This window comes from Mercenaria mercenaria, chromosome 8 (assembly GCF_021730395.1).
Source record: "Mercenaria mercenaria strain notata chromosome 8, MADL_Memer_1, whole genome shotgun sequence".
Taxonomy (NCBI): domain Eukaryota; kingdom Metazoa; phylum Mollusca; class Bivalvia; order Venerida; family Veneridae; genus Mercenaria; species Mercenaria mercenaria.
Window position 1 is genome coordinate 65,037,147 of NC_069368.1, and position 17,382 is coordinate 65,054,528.

General features: G+C 32.3%; 1 long non-coding RNA gene across 5 annotated transcripts in view; it reads left to right on the forward strand.

Moving 5' to 3' along the window:
* LOC123558730 (uncharacterized) overlaps positions 1 to 16,703 on the forward strand; it is a 39,162-nt gene extending 22,459 nt beyond the window's left edge. For 2 of the 5 annotated variants that reach the window (XR_008372109.1, XR_008372111.1), the window contains exons 5-7: positions 3,528 to 3,688; positions 13,818 to 13,920; positions 15,649 to 15,944. This is a non-coding gene — a long non-coding RNA (uncharacterized LOC123558730). Of the gene's footprint in view, positions 1 to 3,527; positions 3,689 to 13,817; positions 13,921 to 15,648; positions 16,361 to 16,395 lie in introns of those variants that run through there. The other 3 variants (XR_008372110.1, XR_008372112.1, XR_008372108.1) reach the window with 3 other exon arrangements.
* The last annotated feature ends 679 nt before the right edge of the window (positions 16,704 to 17,382 follow it).

A 17,382-nucleotide genomic window follows, 5' to 3' on the forward strand; every position in this document is an offset into this window, starting at 1 on the left:
TCATTTCCTTTCAAAAGCTCTGTTTAAAAATGTGAGATCGGGAGACAGGAAACAAAGCTTTAAAAGTGACCCTACTATTGAACTAACAATCATGCATAAGCAACAATAGTATGAATTCTTGCACGTGCGGTCTATCTTACTGTATAATACTATCAATACAGTATGTAGCAAACTGAGGCAATCTTAAGCATGCATTGACCATTCGCTCAGTTTTAGCAAGGATATGTGTATACTCATTTCAAAAAATTTTCAATGAAAAGTCTGGTTTCAAAATTGTTAGCAATAACATCAGTTAGATTAAACACACTAGAAAAGTTAGCATTCATATTGATCAACATATGAGTGTATTTCTTTAAATTATACACCCCTATTTTATAAGCATATACATTTAAAATAATCAAAAATAAATGCTTGATGGTCATGCTTGGTTTGCCGGAAGACATATTTGAACACGTACCATTGTAAAATATGAAAGAATTACTTATAAATAAACATTATTTTAAAGTTAGCAGTTAAAAGTGCTAGTCCAAACTGCAAACATCCAAAAAGATTAATTCATCCAAACCGGTGCACACTTGTTATCCACATCGTTACATTCATGTTTTTACGGCACTATACGTTTCGTGTACTTTTGAAGCTTAGGTGCTGTGTACACATCACAGTTTATGCATACTTATACTAAAGAATATATTTAGTATATTAACATCCATTTAGCCCAAATAGTTTGATTTTATAGGTAATAAAAATGAAATTTTGGAACATCTGACGCGAAATTGAACAATTTCCATGAGTTTATAAGATATATTTTAGAGATAGTACCTAAATTTTTCAAATCATAGTTTTGAAGTTAAAAAGCTTTGAAATGAATACAAATGTCCATATATTTCTCAAAAACAGAAATATAGACAATATTTTAATCAGAAGTGTGGAGTTATGATCATTTAATATTTTCATGTTAACGAAAATTTTGTGATCAAGGAAATGTAACTCTTCTTGAACATGGAGAGCATAAACATCAAAGGGACATAATATAGTCAATCTTTTCTAATTGGGTGCATTTGATTTAACATTCGACTTTGATCTGGATTGCTAAATAATTCTCCATGATACTGTGTGCTAAAAATTTAGAACATCTGGAACAGTCTATTAACAGCAAACCTATGCTTTAGCAGAATGTAAATAGTTAAGCTCTAACTGGAACTCGAACCCAGGACCTCACACACCTAAGGCAGACACTCTACCACTTCCCTATAACAGCAGTAGCTAACAGCTATGCAGTTTAATTGCTGGATTACATTGCGTGAACTGGAACAATAATCGGTGAACTCCGGATTATTGGCGTATTCGCTTTGTTACCTAACGGCAATTTTTGTGTAAAGAAAAAATATAATCTAATGCTGCCAACGTCATAATCGGTCAAATCTGCCCAAATTTCTCTGACGTGTAGTTCAGAGTATGAACTTAATAACTGGTAGTACCAGTGAAATATTACTTACACTGAATCTTTTATATTTGCCCTTTTTGCAGCTGTCGAACGGCAAAGACGGTGAGTTTTGTCCAAATATAAGTAATTATTTTACCAGTTTTGAGAGGATTTCAATTGATGGGAAATTACAGTTACAAACTAAATACCTTTCTGCAACACATGGAGTCATTAGCATTCACTGTCAGTCAGTATTATGACTAAGATCGACTGTCATTCATTCATTTCAAAGTTTCATAGACAGAGTCCGTTGTTTACATTTTTATCGTAACCGGTGCACTTAACTTTAGTTTGAAAAATCAAAGTATGCGAAGAGCTATGGTACGGTCTCTATATATTTATGCTTAATACGATTCGGATCGCCATGTCAGTCCGGTAATTACTTCTTTGAATATTACCAGTGTTACTGAACAGAGTTTGGTAATGAAACGTAGCAAGACGTATTAAATATATGTATGAACTTACATGACGTGACGTTGTCTATTTTTTTTCCTTTGAGCGGCGATATTGGACAAATCCAAACGCAAAGCTACCGTTTTATTTACCATACAATGATTAATACAATGATGCCTCTTGCGGCATCACTGTAAATATATCATAAATTAGAAATTGTAGTTTAGCAAATTTTCATGGGGTCTGCTTTTTTGCAAAATGTATGTACTAATAATTACCTGTATATCTGGTACAGTATGTCCGCAGTCTGAACATATTCGATTTTTATCAAAACTAAAGACAAATCATGGCGATTTTCTAAGAATAAAACGTACGTTACCTTGGTTTTAAAGGTCACCAATTCAATTCAATATCCCGTATATTATTCTGCCTGACTAATGCACATATCATGCTAAATGGCATTGCAAAGAACCTACTCGGTTAATTTATACAGCATCACAAAGATAAAACACACATTATAAAACATAAATTAACAAGATTACATAGAACGTAAAGTAACATTAAAACTAGGAAAGTGTATGGCTTTTGTTGCACTGTGGCAACTTCACGACAATGGCTATTACATTTTCAATGCGTTAGTGTTTTTGGTGATGAAATTGTATTCTTTGCTGATATTATCTGTTTATATCAATTATATGTTCAGTTGCTAACGTAATTCTAGAAGTAAATAAACAGTGCAAATTGTATTCTTATAGCCCTTTATACATGTTCAGGTACAACATGGGTATGAACAAATGTCACTCTTGAAAAAAAAACACGTTTCTTCAAATACACCATTTTTTTACTATGATAATTTTAGATATTACTCATACCGTGGAACGGAATCACTGACCATGTCTTATTTCCTTAACAAAAAAAAAACATACAGAAGAGACCTTATTTATACTGAGGTTATGGTATCATTGTTGTCAATTCCAAGTTCTTACTTATATGTCAATACGCGTCTTTAAAATGTTAGTAAGTACAAAAACTAATTCATTCAAAGAAGTGAAGTACAGTTTTGCATAATGTTACATGGAACTGTGTTTAAAACATTAATTTAGTTAATTTCGGCAACGTATGTTTCAGAAATACACAAATAAACACATTATAACATCAATGTACAAACGAATTATGACAGAAATATACAGTAACATTTGATGTATGAGATTCGCGAGAAGAACAAGAAATAAATGAAATATTCTCCCAACATTTGACGTTTGAAATTTGACGAAAAGTTGCTGTTTTGGATAAGTTCGTCATACCTGCATAGATGCGTATGTACATGCTTACGAGGTATGCACTATTTGTTTGGAGCGCACCAGTGATGCATTGGCGTTTATATGTCATATTTGTAAAAGAAAATCTTTTGTTAAATGATTGATTTTGTTGCAGTAATATCACGAATAATATCATTACTCATAGACCAAATAACATACAGATACGATATGCAACATACTTCTTGATTTCGGGAAATGCTCAGTTTATAGTTATGAAACTCTGTCCTACCGATTTAAAGTATCAAGCAAATGCATAACAATAGATGTATTTTTGATAGTTTGAAACTATTTCATAGACCTGCGCATTGAAATGTTATTGTTTTTTTCTGCAGTCAACAGGAGGGATTTGGCGTTGTGATATATTTGAACTTGTTTATTTCAAACAACATGGCTAAAATGTTCCAGTACCACCAAAAAAGTAAATAAATAATATATGTAGCATAAATTATGAGCAGTTTGGAACTGTATATGCTAGTTCCGTTTGAGTAATAAGGTAAGGATTTGTAGTTTATATAGATGTCGTAAAAACTGAATTGTGACACAAATACAATTTTCATTTCAACATAAACTATATAAGTCTTTTTAATTTTTAAAAATAAACTTTCGTACCATGATCTTTTTCAGTGGACTATTAAGTGAAAGTGACAGTTTTATCATAGCTTCAATTCTTTATATATGTAACACGGAAAAGGCAGCCATTCTGATACAGAAAGTATTCATTACATTCGAAACCCTCAAAATAAAAATTGAGAGTAATAAATTTGATTTTAAAAGAAATAAAAGCCACATTGGAATCATTATAATAACACCTTTTACTATGAAAATGGCTCGATCTTGATTAAAAAATAGCCCATATTGTTGACGTGGTTTTCAACGAAAATGATTTGACAATAAAAAAAGACAGACGATTTCTGTTACAGCAAGGATTATTTAGACAGCTTTATCTTATCCGTAAATGTTCAACGGGTGGAACTTTCTTGAAACGTTTGAGTGCAATATGGCGTACATCAACACCATCGTTTTGCATTTTATTCGGTAATGCATACAATAGAATCTTGTGATAATTAAATTAAATTATCAATTATTTCAGACATTAAAAAAATATGATAAGAAATGTCATATGTATTTTGTTTTCACCATCAGAATCAACTTAAATCCAATGCCAGGCTTAATTAAATTCATACGACACCAACGTTTTTAGAAAAGTCATTAAATTTTCTTGATATTTTTATCTTACCGACATCTACCTTTAAACGTTTCCTAAAGGATAGTAAAACATCATGATAAAATCAACCATTGCCTACCTTTTGGGTTACGACTTGAAATTTTGCTGCAAACAAAAAATAGACGTGACTTTGAAACAAACAACAGAAAAAAAAAATAGAATGATATCTTTTGCAGAATTACTTTAACATCACAATATAATCAATCATTTAAACAAAAATACTTCAAAAAGAGGTATATGCTACTGACTATTGAAAGAAGGCCATTATGATTGATTTTACATCTTTTAATTTAATGATTTTCTTGAAGGGAACATGTGATTTAATGCCTTTCCTGGATATGGTGATATAATATCATGGTGTAAAGAATGTTATTTATCTTCTAAATAGAAACTTATAATTACTTTCATATGAAAAATACTGACATCGGAGTGTTGACTGCTGAGACCATTTATCAGACATTACTCTTAATCAGGGGGTGGACGCATTTTGAATTTTGCTGCTTTTTAGGCGAGGAAAATGCTGTTTGCAGTTCAAAATGGCGTTATTTGTTTACCTAACAGAGGACACATTAGCAGTGGTAAGTGTGTTTATTATATACAAATTTTCAAACGATAACACCCAGTCGATGGCCATATAATTTATCTTCACTCGACTTTTGGACTTACATGTCTATTGTTGTTTGTTATAAAGTTATTGAAGGTACAGTGCCAGTTTATAGTGACGAAAAAATCGTTGATGTGCATGGAACTGTAATTCCTGTACAAAACGAACTCTTTACGGGATGTTGATTTGTACATATATATAATTTATACTCTAAAGATTTTTATCTGCTACTTCTAAAACCTTCCATTGCAAAAATATTTTGGTACAAGCAACATTTTGTTGTTTGATGTTGTACACACGACAATTTTGTTGTTGTTGAGTGTTCTACCGAGAGGTCTTCTGTAAGTTTTCCAATCCAATATAAAGATTGGCAATTAGAAATACAGTCGAAACTCGGTATCTCGAATTTCAAGGGACCATGCTTTTTATTTCGAGATAACCGAAATTCGAGTTATGAAGAGCGACTTGTAAAGACGAAATGATGAAACAAAGTTGTAGCCGTGTATACGCTGTCAGTACTTTACGCGTACACGATTCCTTACAGTGTGTGTTTATCAAAGTTCTCAGGTTTTCGAAGAATAAAAATGATACTAACTTGAAATGTTTTTGAGTCAAGTTTCCTTTTTGTACACATTGCTCTCCCGGAGGATTGATAGCATTTTAATCTGACATTTTGAACAAATGATGCTTTCTCAAAAGAAGTTATTTTTTATACAGTTTCATCGCAATTACCTCTAATTAATCCTTATTAAAGATCCGAATTGTTCAAACTAATTAATTCATTAGTTTAAATTTAAAACAATTTTCATAACTTTCAAAAACAAATGACAACTGATTCAAGAAATCTAATGTTTATATCAAACAATTATCATTATGGCACGTGCAAACAGGTATGACCTCATCTCACATTGATATTCGCCGCACCTTTAATATGTCGGCATCACGGCTTTCTGATCAGGCAATAAACATGTACATGTGTTAAAAACCAAACACATTCACAATGACATGTGTGAAATTTTATCGCATACTTTTCTCACTTCGACATATCGAGTTTACAATACACTTGAATTTTACTGACGGGACTGAAAATCCATTTCGACACATCCGGAGTCTCAGTAAGTCAAATTTTGACGTATCCGGAGTTGAATTACATATATAAAGAAGGAAATTTGACGGGACTTGGAAATTTCTTCGACTTAAACGGAATTTCGAGGTAAGCAAGTTTGAGATACCGAGTTTCGACTGTATTTAAAAGTGATATGAATATAATACCTAAAAGCTATAAAAATAATATTTTATAGTTCTTTGATAATACTAAATGTAATGTGATTCTCATCGATACTAGTGAAAACAACAAAAATATTATGCATTTCCCTAGACTTTTCGTACATTTTTAATTCCTCATATTGAAGATCAGTTAACTACTGTCGCCTGGGAAAGCAGACATATAAAAATTTTGATGAACCAATCTGCAGCCGTAATATGTCATGTTTCTAGTTATCATATGAAAAAGTTAAAAAGACAATTACGTATTCCTTATTTCCATAAAAGAAGTTTAATTTCGATGAGGAAGACTTAATTTAGTTATGCCCCTTTTTTACTTCGAATTGTTTGTTTATATCTTTTATTTGAAGTGAAATATCTCTGTCAGTGTGATAGCTTTTCACTTGAAACTTAAAATAGTTATATCCTATCAAAGTCTGTAAAATGAGAAACTATCCCCATAACTCTTATTTTAAATCTGTCACAATTATGCCCATTATAACTTCGATTTTTTTTTGTTAAAATTTTTAATAAAGTCAAATATCTCTCATACTATGAAAGTAGTAATTTACTATTACACCAGGAGAAACAATTGAAATTATTTTAATATGAAATTTTGTTACAGTTATGGCCCTTTTACTTTCATATTATTATTTTTGGTTGATGTTTTAGAACGTTTTTACTGGCAAACATCTAATTCAGAGTCAAGCACTAAGAAAAGTGAAGCTTGCTATCGTACGGACAGCTCAACAACATGACATAACTCTATCCTCTTTATTTGTTTAATCATCTCCCTTTATTTGATATATGTCCATATTCGTGTCGATTCGACCTCATGAATGAAATTTAAAACAAAGCTGGCACTTATGATAAGTTTCACATAATACTGGTTCAAGTGAAAATGTGCGACGCTCACGAACCATTACTTTTCCCTAATTTTTGAGTTATGTCCCTTGAGTAAGTTTTACTTCCAGGGCTTTACACTACATCTGATGTAGGGAATTTACGCAGATAATGTACAATGACGAGGACATTGAGATGAAGTGCAGCGTACAAGGACATAACTTTTAACACACTTTTTTTAAGGATATCTCCCTATATTAATTTCTTTTTTATAGGGCATAAGTCTGTCTCTAAATATACAGACTATGTAAAAGTTATATATACCTTTAAATAATTTGTTTATTTTTTATAAGCCTGTTTTGAAAAAAAAAAAACGGGACGTATAATGGAATGCAAATATGGATGGCTGGTTTCAAGGTTAAGGTCACAATTAAAAGTCAAAGTTGATATGCATGATATGCACAAGTCCATTTAGTAAAAATGATAGAAAGAACCTAAATAAAATTGCAGATTACTTTGAGGACTAAGGTACAATGCACCATCTCTAAAGAAATGTCAAATTTGTACATCCTGCAATGGACTCATATTTGATTTCTTTAGTTACTCCAACAAAATACTTCTAAAAAAGGAAGGAAGTATATTTAATAAAAACACATTTATGGGATTGAGAATTAAATAGGAAACAGTTAATGAAATTGATATGTAATTTTGAAACTTACATCATTTTGATAATGTACAGCAAAAGTCCGTTAATTATGTTACTATCCGGTCTGGTAATGAATATGCTGGTGAAATAAATTATATTTGTGACACGCTTGACTTTAAATCCGAATATCTAGGGTTCGATAACCAGTCAAGCATTTAATATTTATGAGATACGCTTTAGAGTAGACCACTTAGATATGAGGTGTGCATGGGTTCTTCCAAAAAAATAGTGCTACGGGTGTATTGATGTTATACACTAAGCACATTAATTATTAAAAAAAACTAACTTCAGTAAGCCAGAAATGTCTATTTCTCAACGATTTCTCTCTTTCTATTATTGGAACGTTCTCCGCTTTGTCGCTCTAGTCAGATCCACTGGCGCCAGACCAGAAGTAAAATGCCTCTGTATATGTTATTCCCTACCCCTAGGTATTCTATAAGAACCATGGTCATGAAGGGGAAAATATACTTGCCCGTTTCAATCGCGTATTTCATACCTAAAACACGCAGTTCGGTGAATTGGTACCTAGTATATTGAATAAGCGATAATTTATCTTCCATCGTGCACCAGTCACATTGTCTCACTATTCCATATTGCTTGGATTTTCAACATATTTTATGCTTTTGTTAACGTTACAGAAAAAACTTGCTTGACTTTCCCTAATCAACATCCGGTCTAGAGGTCACGGCAGTGTGCACATGTTAGGCAAAATGTAAACAAACAAAAACAGAATTTAAAAAAAAATCACAATTTTACACTAAATCTCGAAATGATGAATGAAATTCATCTTGTATATGATCTTTAATTTGAAATCGTACATTGGTCTACATCTGTTCTGTTTATTTTATTCATTTTGCACATTTATGCTGCATTTTCACATTTTAGCAAACACGTGTAGTAAAATAACGATTGACATACATTTTCACAACAGCCAATCAGAATGGTTTTGTAATCTAGAACGGAACTTCACCAGGGAAGTTCAAGCAAGTTTTTTGTGTAAAGTTGAAATAACTATAAACTACGCGTTGTTTTTCTAAGATAAGAAGTATTTAGTAAATGTGACCGGTACACCATGGAAGAAAAATAACCACTTGTTTGATATCCATAGTACACATTTACCGAACTGCGTGCTTTAGGTATGAAATGCGCGATTGAAACGGGTTAGTATATTTTCCCCTTCATGACCATGGTTCCTATAGAATACCTATGGGTAAGGTATAACATGTACAGAGGCATTTTCTTTCTGTTCTGGTGCCAGTGGTCAGATCACTCTGTCTGTACTGAAAGAGGATGAATTTGGCACCCGAAGTGCCTGCCTCTGTATGTAGACGTGTTCATAATGGACGGGTGCTGAGTAAACTAACTAATCTAATAATGAAAATGATATAATAACAAGAAAATTTGAGAAGAAGGAAAAAGCAGAATGCAATGTTGCGTGTTGGCTGCATAGTACGATCTAAAATGATTAAACGCATCAGTGCCAATTACAGGCAAATAATTGTCCCCAGGTATGACTACAAGACTTGTGTAGGTTCCGCACAAAATAAAACGCGAGTTAAACACGAAGAAAGTATATGTTTCAATATAACAGTATGAAGATATGTTATTAATGCACAAACCATGAATAATATTTGTGATCTAAATAGAATGAAATTAAAAAGCTGTTCCATCTGAACACTTTTATTAACTGACATTTTTATGTTGTTAATTGTACATATATTGTAGGAAAACTAATATATATTTCTGGTATATATATCACTATATTTCTAGTTACCAATCTTTATATTTGAATGAAAGCTTCAAGAGGACATCTCGGTAGAACAATCTAACCACAAAATTGTCGTGTATATAACATAAAACAACAAAATGTTGCTTGTATCATAATATTTTTGAAATTGGAGGTTTTAGAAATAGCAGATAAAACTCTTAAATGAGAGTATAAATTTATGTATATGTACAAATCAATTAACATCCCGTAAAGAGTTCGTTTTGTACATAAATTACATTTTTATGCACGGCTGTTTTTGTCACAGTGACTATAAACTGGTACTGTACCTTCTATAACATTTTAACAAACAACGATAAACTTATAAGACAAAAAAAACGAGTAAAAACAAATAATATGACCACCGACTGGGTGTTATCGTTTGAAAATTTGTATATAATTAACACACTTACCACTGCAAAATGTGTCCTCTGTTTAGTCAAAAAGTAAACAAATAACGCCATTTTGAACTGCAAACAGCATTTCCCTCGCTTAAAAAGCCGCAAATGCAAAATACGTCCACACCCTGTTCATAATAAGCATTTATACGTTACGTGTCTAATATGAAGTCACCAATATAACAGATATTGGTATTAAATGGCAATGCAATATAAGTCATCCTTGACGGGGACAATGTTTATCCCTGAGAAATAATTCAAACAAAACTGTTGGGGAACAACTATATAATGCGATAGACCAAAACACCTATGGGCAAATTACTTGAGACAAGAAGAGATTAAAATTATTTTATGTGAGTAAGTAAGCCTTTGGCGGGATTGGGATTTACCCTAGACGCGAGACAAAGACATTGGTAAAATGTTTCATTTTAGTTACAACGGCAACCATAATTTTATTCCATATTTTGCGCAAAATGCTTAATTTCCAAGCACTGGCAATACTCTTGAGGAAAATGTAAGTTACAGAGATTTAGAATTAGGTCCCTGTGTGGGGCAACCAAATGTTTAGGTTCTTATGCCTAAAAGCAACGCTTTGCTGTTTTACAAAGCATTTAATCAGAAAACGGATAACAATTTCTGTACAAAGTGGAAAAAGTAGCAGATGTGCCTGTAACGTTGGTCTTAAATTTTTACTATGAAATCAAGTCAAAAATATTTCATGCGTCCAAAAGAAAGTATGCTAAATTGCTGTTTAAAGCAGCGTTTGTTTGCTTGTTTTTGTTGTTGTTGGTGTTGTTTTTTTTTTTTTTTTCTTTTTTTTTTTTTTTTTTTTCATTTTTTGATAAAACTGTTAATGCTGATTGGGTATTGAAGGTAAAAAATCAAAATAACCTCGAAGCATCATAAATAAATTCATAAACGTAAATAAGAAATAAACTTTAGCAATATGATTCAGTAAAGAATTTTTTTTTAAATTTGTATTCAAAAGACAGCTTAGAAAAAAAAATTGTGTTGTTGAGAGAAATAAGCTTTGCGCGCTTCTTCATTAATCGCAAAACAATTAGGGACATCATCGAGTTGCTCTGTGTTCTTCAGATATTTTTACAAACAACACAGGAAGTTGCTCTATCTATATGTTAGTGTTGGTTGTAAGCATTTACTGGAATAAATGACCAAGAACGTTTGTGTGAATTGTTGGAGCCCGCAAATATTTGCCGTTTACAACAACGATTTATCATGGATTTCTGCAGCGAGTCAAAATTGCAGGCGGATATTTCGAAAATTGGCATTCGCAATGTTGGTTATTATTATTCGTCTATCATGAATATGTATGTAAGTTTGGTAATAAAAACAGCCATCTATTTAAGTTCAGATAGAACATTACTTTAGCACGAGTTTTACTTTCACTTCCAGTTAGAAGATTTTGCAATTATTTGGAATGTACATCAGTTGCATAAGTTTTAACTCGACTATTCGAAGAATAAGAAGAGCTATCCTACTCACCACGGCGTCGGCGTCACACTTGGTTAATTTTTTCGTACCAGTCCACATTTTGACAAAGCTTTGAAACTTTCAACACTTGTTTGCCATCACCACGTCCAATTATAGGCAAGAGTACATAACTCCACCAAGGATTTTTGCTGAATTATGGCCCCTTTCGACTAAGAAATCTTGGTTAAGTTTTTCGTACCAATTCATATTTTGACAAAGTCTTTTGAGATAAAGCTTTGAAACTTTCAACACTTGTTATCCATCACGATGTCCAGTTATAGGCAAAGATACATAAATCCATCAAGGATTTTGACTGAATTATGAACTCTTTTGACTTAGAAATCTTGATTAAGTTGTTCGTACCAGTTCATATTTTGACAAAGTCTTTTGAGATAAAGCTTTGAAACTTTCAACACTTCTTATCCATCACCATGTCCAGTTATAGGCAAAAATACATAAATCCATCAAGGATTTTGACTGAATTATGGCCCCTTTTGACTTAGAAATCTTGATTAAGTTTTTCGTACCAGTTCATATTTTGACAAAGTCTTTTGAGAAAAAGCTTTGAAACTTTCGTACCAGTCCACATTTTGACAAAGCTTTGAAACTTTCAATAAAATCTGTAAAAAGATCCTTTAGAAGAAAAGAATGCAACCAGGAATAATATAGCAGACTCGATTTGATTGAATCTGTTTATGAGAGGTAATGAAATGTGCAACACCTCTCACGCCCCCTAGCACCGGCCTTCAACACTTGTTTTCCATCACCATGTCCAATTATAGGCAAGAGTACATAACATTATCAAGGATTTTGGCTGAATTATGGCCCCTTTCGACTTAGAAATCTTGGTTAAGTTTTTCGTACCAGTTCATATTTTGACAAAGTCTTTTGAGATAAAGCTTTGAAACTTTCAACACTTGTTATCCATCACCATGTCCAGTTATAGGCTAGAATACATAACTCCATCAAGGATTTCGGCTGAATTATGACACCTTTTGACTTAGAAATCTTGGTTAAGTTTTTCGTACCAGTCCACATTTTGTGTAAAGTGTTTGACATATGGTTTTGAAACTTTTATCACTTGATCAGTATTATAGTTTTTATCTGTAGGCAAGAGTACATAACTCTGTCACCTATTTTGACTGAATATGGCCCTTTTTGGACTTGGAAATTGGTTCTATTTTCGTACAAGTCCACGTTTTGTCAAAACTATTTTACATATGGCTTTTAAACTTTGAACACTTGTTAATCATCATGATTTCCATCTGTAGGCAAGAGTACATAATTCTGACAACTAATTTGGCTGAATTATGTCCCTTTTTGGACTTGGAAATCATTTAAATTTGTCATACCATATTTTGATTAAACTGTTTGACTTTGAAACTTTGAACACTACCATTATGGTCACACATTGCCATCTAAGTGCAAGACTTATCGAAATCCACAAATACAGGAACATGGTTTGTCTAATCTATTTTTTCTTCTGTCTGAAAATCTGTGGTAATATTTTGACCCCATTCTTCTATCAATTCTTCGAAAAGCCGAGCGCGCTGTCATCCGACAGCTCTTGTTATCACACGGACTAACTTCAGGACTAGTTCGTACTTGTTTATGGACAGGCCAAGGGGGTCAGCGGCCTTACGAGAAATTGTCAATTACAACATACATAATGTAAACAGAAACAAGGCAACAACTGTCACCTACATAAAACGGTTTTCCCATTGTCCTTTCATAAAACAAAAACAAAAAAATACATCTAAATCACTGCCATTGTTTCAACATACAGTCAGTGTGTTGGTATTCGAGTAAAGTTCTACTACAAGTATAGACACCGTCAATAATTGATATATTGACCAAGAAGTTCAATTATAAAATGATCGAGCTATTTTTCCAATGCAAAATGCTTTTGTTTTTTCATTATCAAAGTGTCGATATTACTCGAAGGTTCAAAACCTATACCATAGTTTGTTCGGTATATTTTAGTGACTACATCATTTCGATATAATTGACTGTTAAATTTTTTTGAGGTGTGACATTGCTTCAAATCAAGCATTGAAAAAGAAGAATAAGTTGTAATGATTTAAACAAAAATGTGTGCAATTTGAACAAATGGTTGCTCACTGATTTCTTATCATCTTTTACATACATTAATATTCCATTTGAGTTAAATATTCTAAAGTTTAGAATTTCATTCATGTGACAAATTATATGTTTTAAGTATCACATAACCCCATATAAGGTTCACTGATTACATTTAATGAATTATTATAAATGATAAATGTTTATCAAAATATCCGAGAACGCGTTTCTTGAACTATGTTTTTCAGAGGATGCAATCGTACATGCAGTTAGTTCAGTCAATAGAGCCCCATTCTGAAAGCCAGGGTTCTCGGGTTAGAGGCACAGAATGACTACACTTGTTTCTCTCTGGTAAGATTCTTAATGTAATATCTTTCTACAGATTGGAAATAACATTTCATTAAATTATGGTAGTGATGTCTCACTGAAATTAAATTGTAGTAAGTACAGTATTTGATAATTGACATTTTACTCTCAATTACATAGCTTCATTGCAAGAAGACGGTCTGTCATGCTTTAGCAGAAGCATAATAAAAGTACACAAAAATCATACATTTTTTATTGCAATATATCTATAAAAAATATTGTGTTTGGCGCAATGTTCCTGTATTTTAGATTAACAATCAAAAGATTCAGCAAACATGGAAATACAATGTATGTAAAGTGTAATTTCATATAACATAATTTTTATATTGCATACGGCAGGCCTATGCCTTCATTTATACCCTTGAATCTATGTTTTATACATGTACCAATCAATTTTAGAAAAAAGAGAATCGCACGTCTGGGCTTTTCCTTTGCAATTGAATATTGCATGCATATAACTGACACGTATCATAACTTTTTAAAGAAAACTAATATATATATACTCATTCGCATATTCAAGAATATTTGCATTATCCTTATAATAAGTGAAATAAAAGACTTTTTTTTCAAATCTTAGGAATCCATTATAAAATATAAAACTCATTAAATTATACAAACTTTTCAACATCGGTTAAATGACAACGACTTTTGCAATTCCTGTATATGTATAAAATAAATTTATATGCATGCTTTCGAAATCAAGAACTAATTAACGCTGTAATTTTGGAAAATTTACTAAAATGCATTTACGAGCATTATGGCTATCACTGATGGCATAAAGACATGTATCATACTTGACATACTGTCACCTGTCTATGTATGTTCTACAGTGTCACTGGACAACTTCAAGGTCAAATTCATTCTCAATGCTTTGAAATATCAACATACAAATTACGGAATTTTGTTTACATATCAACTTGTTTATTCAGACCGATTAAAAGGCAGAATATTGGAACACAAGAAAATCAAATTACATCAAACAGGTACTAGAAATACACAGAAAATACACATGGAAACGGAGCCTTCTTCTAGCAGTTTTCCCTTTTCAATCTCATCACAGTGAAAACATTCAAATCGTGGCCAGTTAAACACACTTTTGGATGGAAAAAACTACATAATTTCCAGTAAAATATAGTATGGACCCTTCCTATGCATTTTTGACCATTTCCTTTTCTTTTTTTTTTTTCTTTTTTTAGGAGGGGGGGGGGGGGTGTGGGGAGGCAGGACCAAGGACCAACTTTATTAAAATATAATTTCAGTGTTTTCATGGCACCTGTTCGTTCGTTAATGAACTGATAACGCTGTAAATGTTGAATAATAGTGAAAATGTTACAAAATTAATAGTGAAAATGTTACAAAATGACGAAATTGTGTTTGAAATAGAATATTCTACGTTTCAAATAATATATTAATATATCGAACAATTTTGATTTGGCCTTAAAATCTCTCAGTATTTTCTTCAGTAGTATTTGTTACCCTGAAGGTAAATTATAATCTATAAAATAGGCGTTAATATGTACTTGTTTGTTTGTTGTTTTTTTTTTTTTTTTTTTTTTTTTTTTTTGTTTTTGTTCTTTTTTGTTCTTTTTTCCTTCTGCTTTATGTTACAGATGAATTTTGTTTCGGGAGTACTTTGCGATTCATGGCTCTGTGGCTGTATCTGATGTAACCTGAACTTCCGTACAAATCATCCTTACCTTTTATTTTTTGTAGAAGACAGAGCAGCAAGAAAAACAACCACTTGTTAGGGCCCGATGAAACAGGCCAGAGACAAATATAATAACCAGTTGTGGTGAAGACAAAGATCTACAGAGTCCTTCGTCTGTTCCGCCATACAAAAATCAAAGAGGAAAGCTTATTTTCTAACTGTATATGGGCTGAAGAATAAATATGCAAAAAGGGGTGCACACTTTGTTCCCATGGTAATACAAATGTCTTGTCTGATAACTGCATTTCCAAACCTGACGTAAATATTGTTCAATAAAAAGGAAAGGGCTTTACAAACTTCATCACATGTTCACATTTTTTTTCAATTTCACCAGTGAAAAATTCTTTCCTCGAAATTGCAAACGACAAAAGTAGCATTTTTCCTATCAAAAGTCTTTTGAAATAAGGCAGTTAGTCCATTCTTTTATTAGGGTATGTGGTTAAATTGAATACAAAGTAGAAGAAACATCGCATCTACTGACTGTAAGCCCCTTGTAATTATTAGTTTAAAATTCATCAATAATTACGCCAGGATCTTTTAACGTACATAAGATTTTACCATAATGTTCATATACTGTATCACAATTATCTTTTCACGTGGGCTTTTACAGCAGTAAGGCATGATGTTAAATATTGGAAATGTTTGGATAAAACGAGCTTTACGTGGTTGTTTATCTAATTTTGAAATCAAGTACATCCTTTGAAGTTTAATTTTCTGGTCATTTATACGAACTTTCAAATTAGAAATTTCAGTGATGAAATCCGTTATCAAATGTTGTTCAACAGGAGTGATCAATGTACAAACTGTAGTACTATTTACTTCGTTTCGTAAAATATTAATATAATTCAACATCATACGATGATCATATTGTTAGCCGTCTTCTCTATTGAAATAAAACATACTTAGAATGATATTCTTGGACTTTTTGTCGGATACTTCAAAGTTAACTTGTGTTTACGTGGAAGTAGATTCTTATTTATTTTATAGAATTTAATACGAAAATTGACAATATTAAAGATATTACGTTTCCAAGACGACAATGCATTGGGATCAACATTTTCACGTCGCCGCTGTTTAACAGAAACAAGTTTCGATAGATTCTGCAATCTGATTTTTTAGGCCCTTTAAAAATAAATTACGAGTAAACGATTGTCTTTGATGATATCAAAATTACCAGTGATGACATGACCTGCATCTGATTAGCAAAATTATGTCTTTTTAGCTGACTGTAGTGACAGGGTGAGCTTTTGTGATCGCCCTTCGTCCGTCGACCGTCCGTCCGTCGTCCGCCCATAATTTCTTGTGAACACGATAGAGACCACATTTTGCAAGTATTTTTGATCAAACTTGTACAAAACCTGTATTGGCATGATATCTCGATTCCTTTCGAAAACTCGCCAGATCCCATTATGGATTCTAGAGTTATTGAACCTTAAAAGGCCAAATTTTGCTATTATGCGTGCGTCAACAATTGCTTGTCTGCACGATAGTGGTATCATTTTTTATTTTATTTTAACCAATCTTGCACACAACTTATATCACCATAAGATCTTGGTTCCTTTCTTAAACTGGCCAGATCCCATTTTGGGTTCCAGAGTTATGGCCCCTGAAATGACCAAAAATAGCTCTTTTTGCCTTGTCTGCAAAATAGCAGCTTCATTTATGATTCTATTTCAACCAAACTTGCACACAACTTGTATCACCACAAGATCTTGGTTCCTGTCTTGAACTGGCCAGAT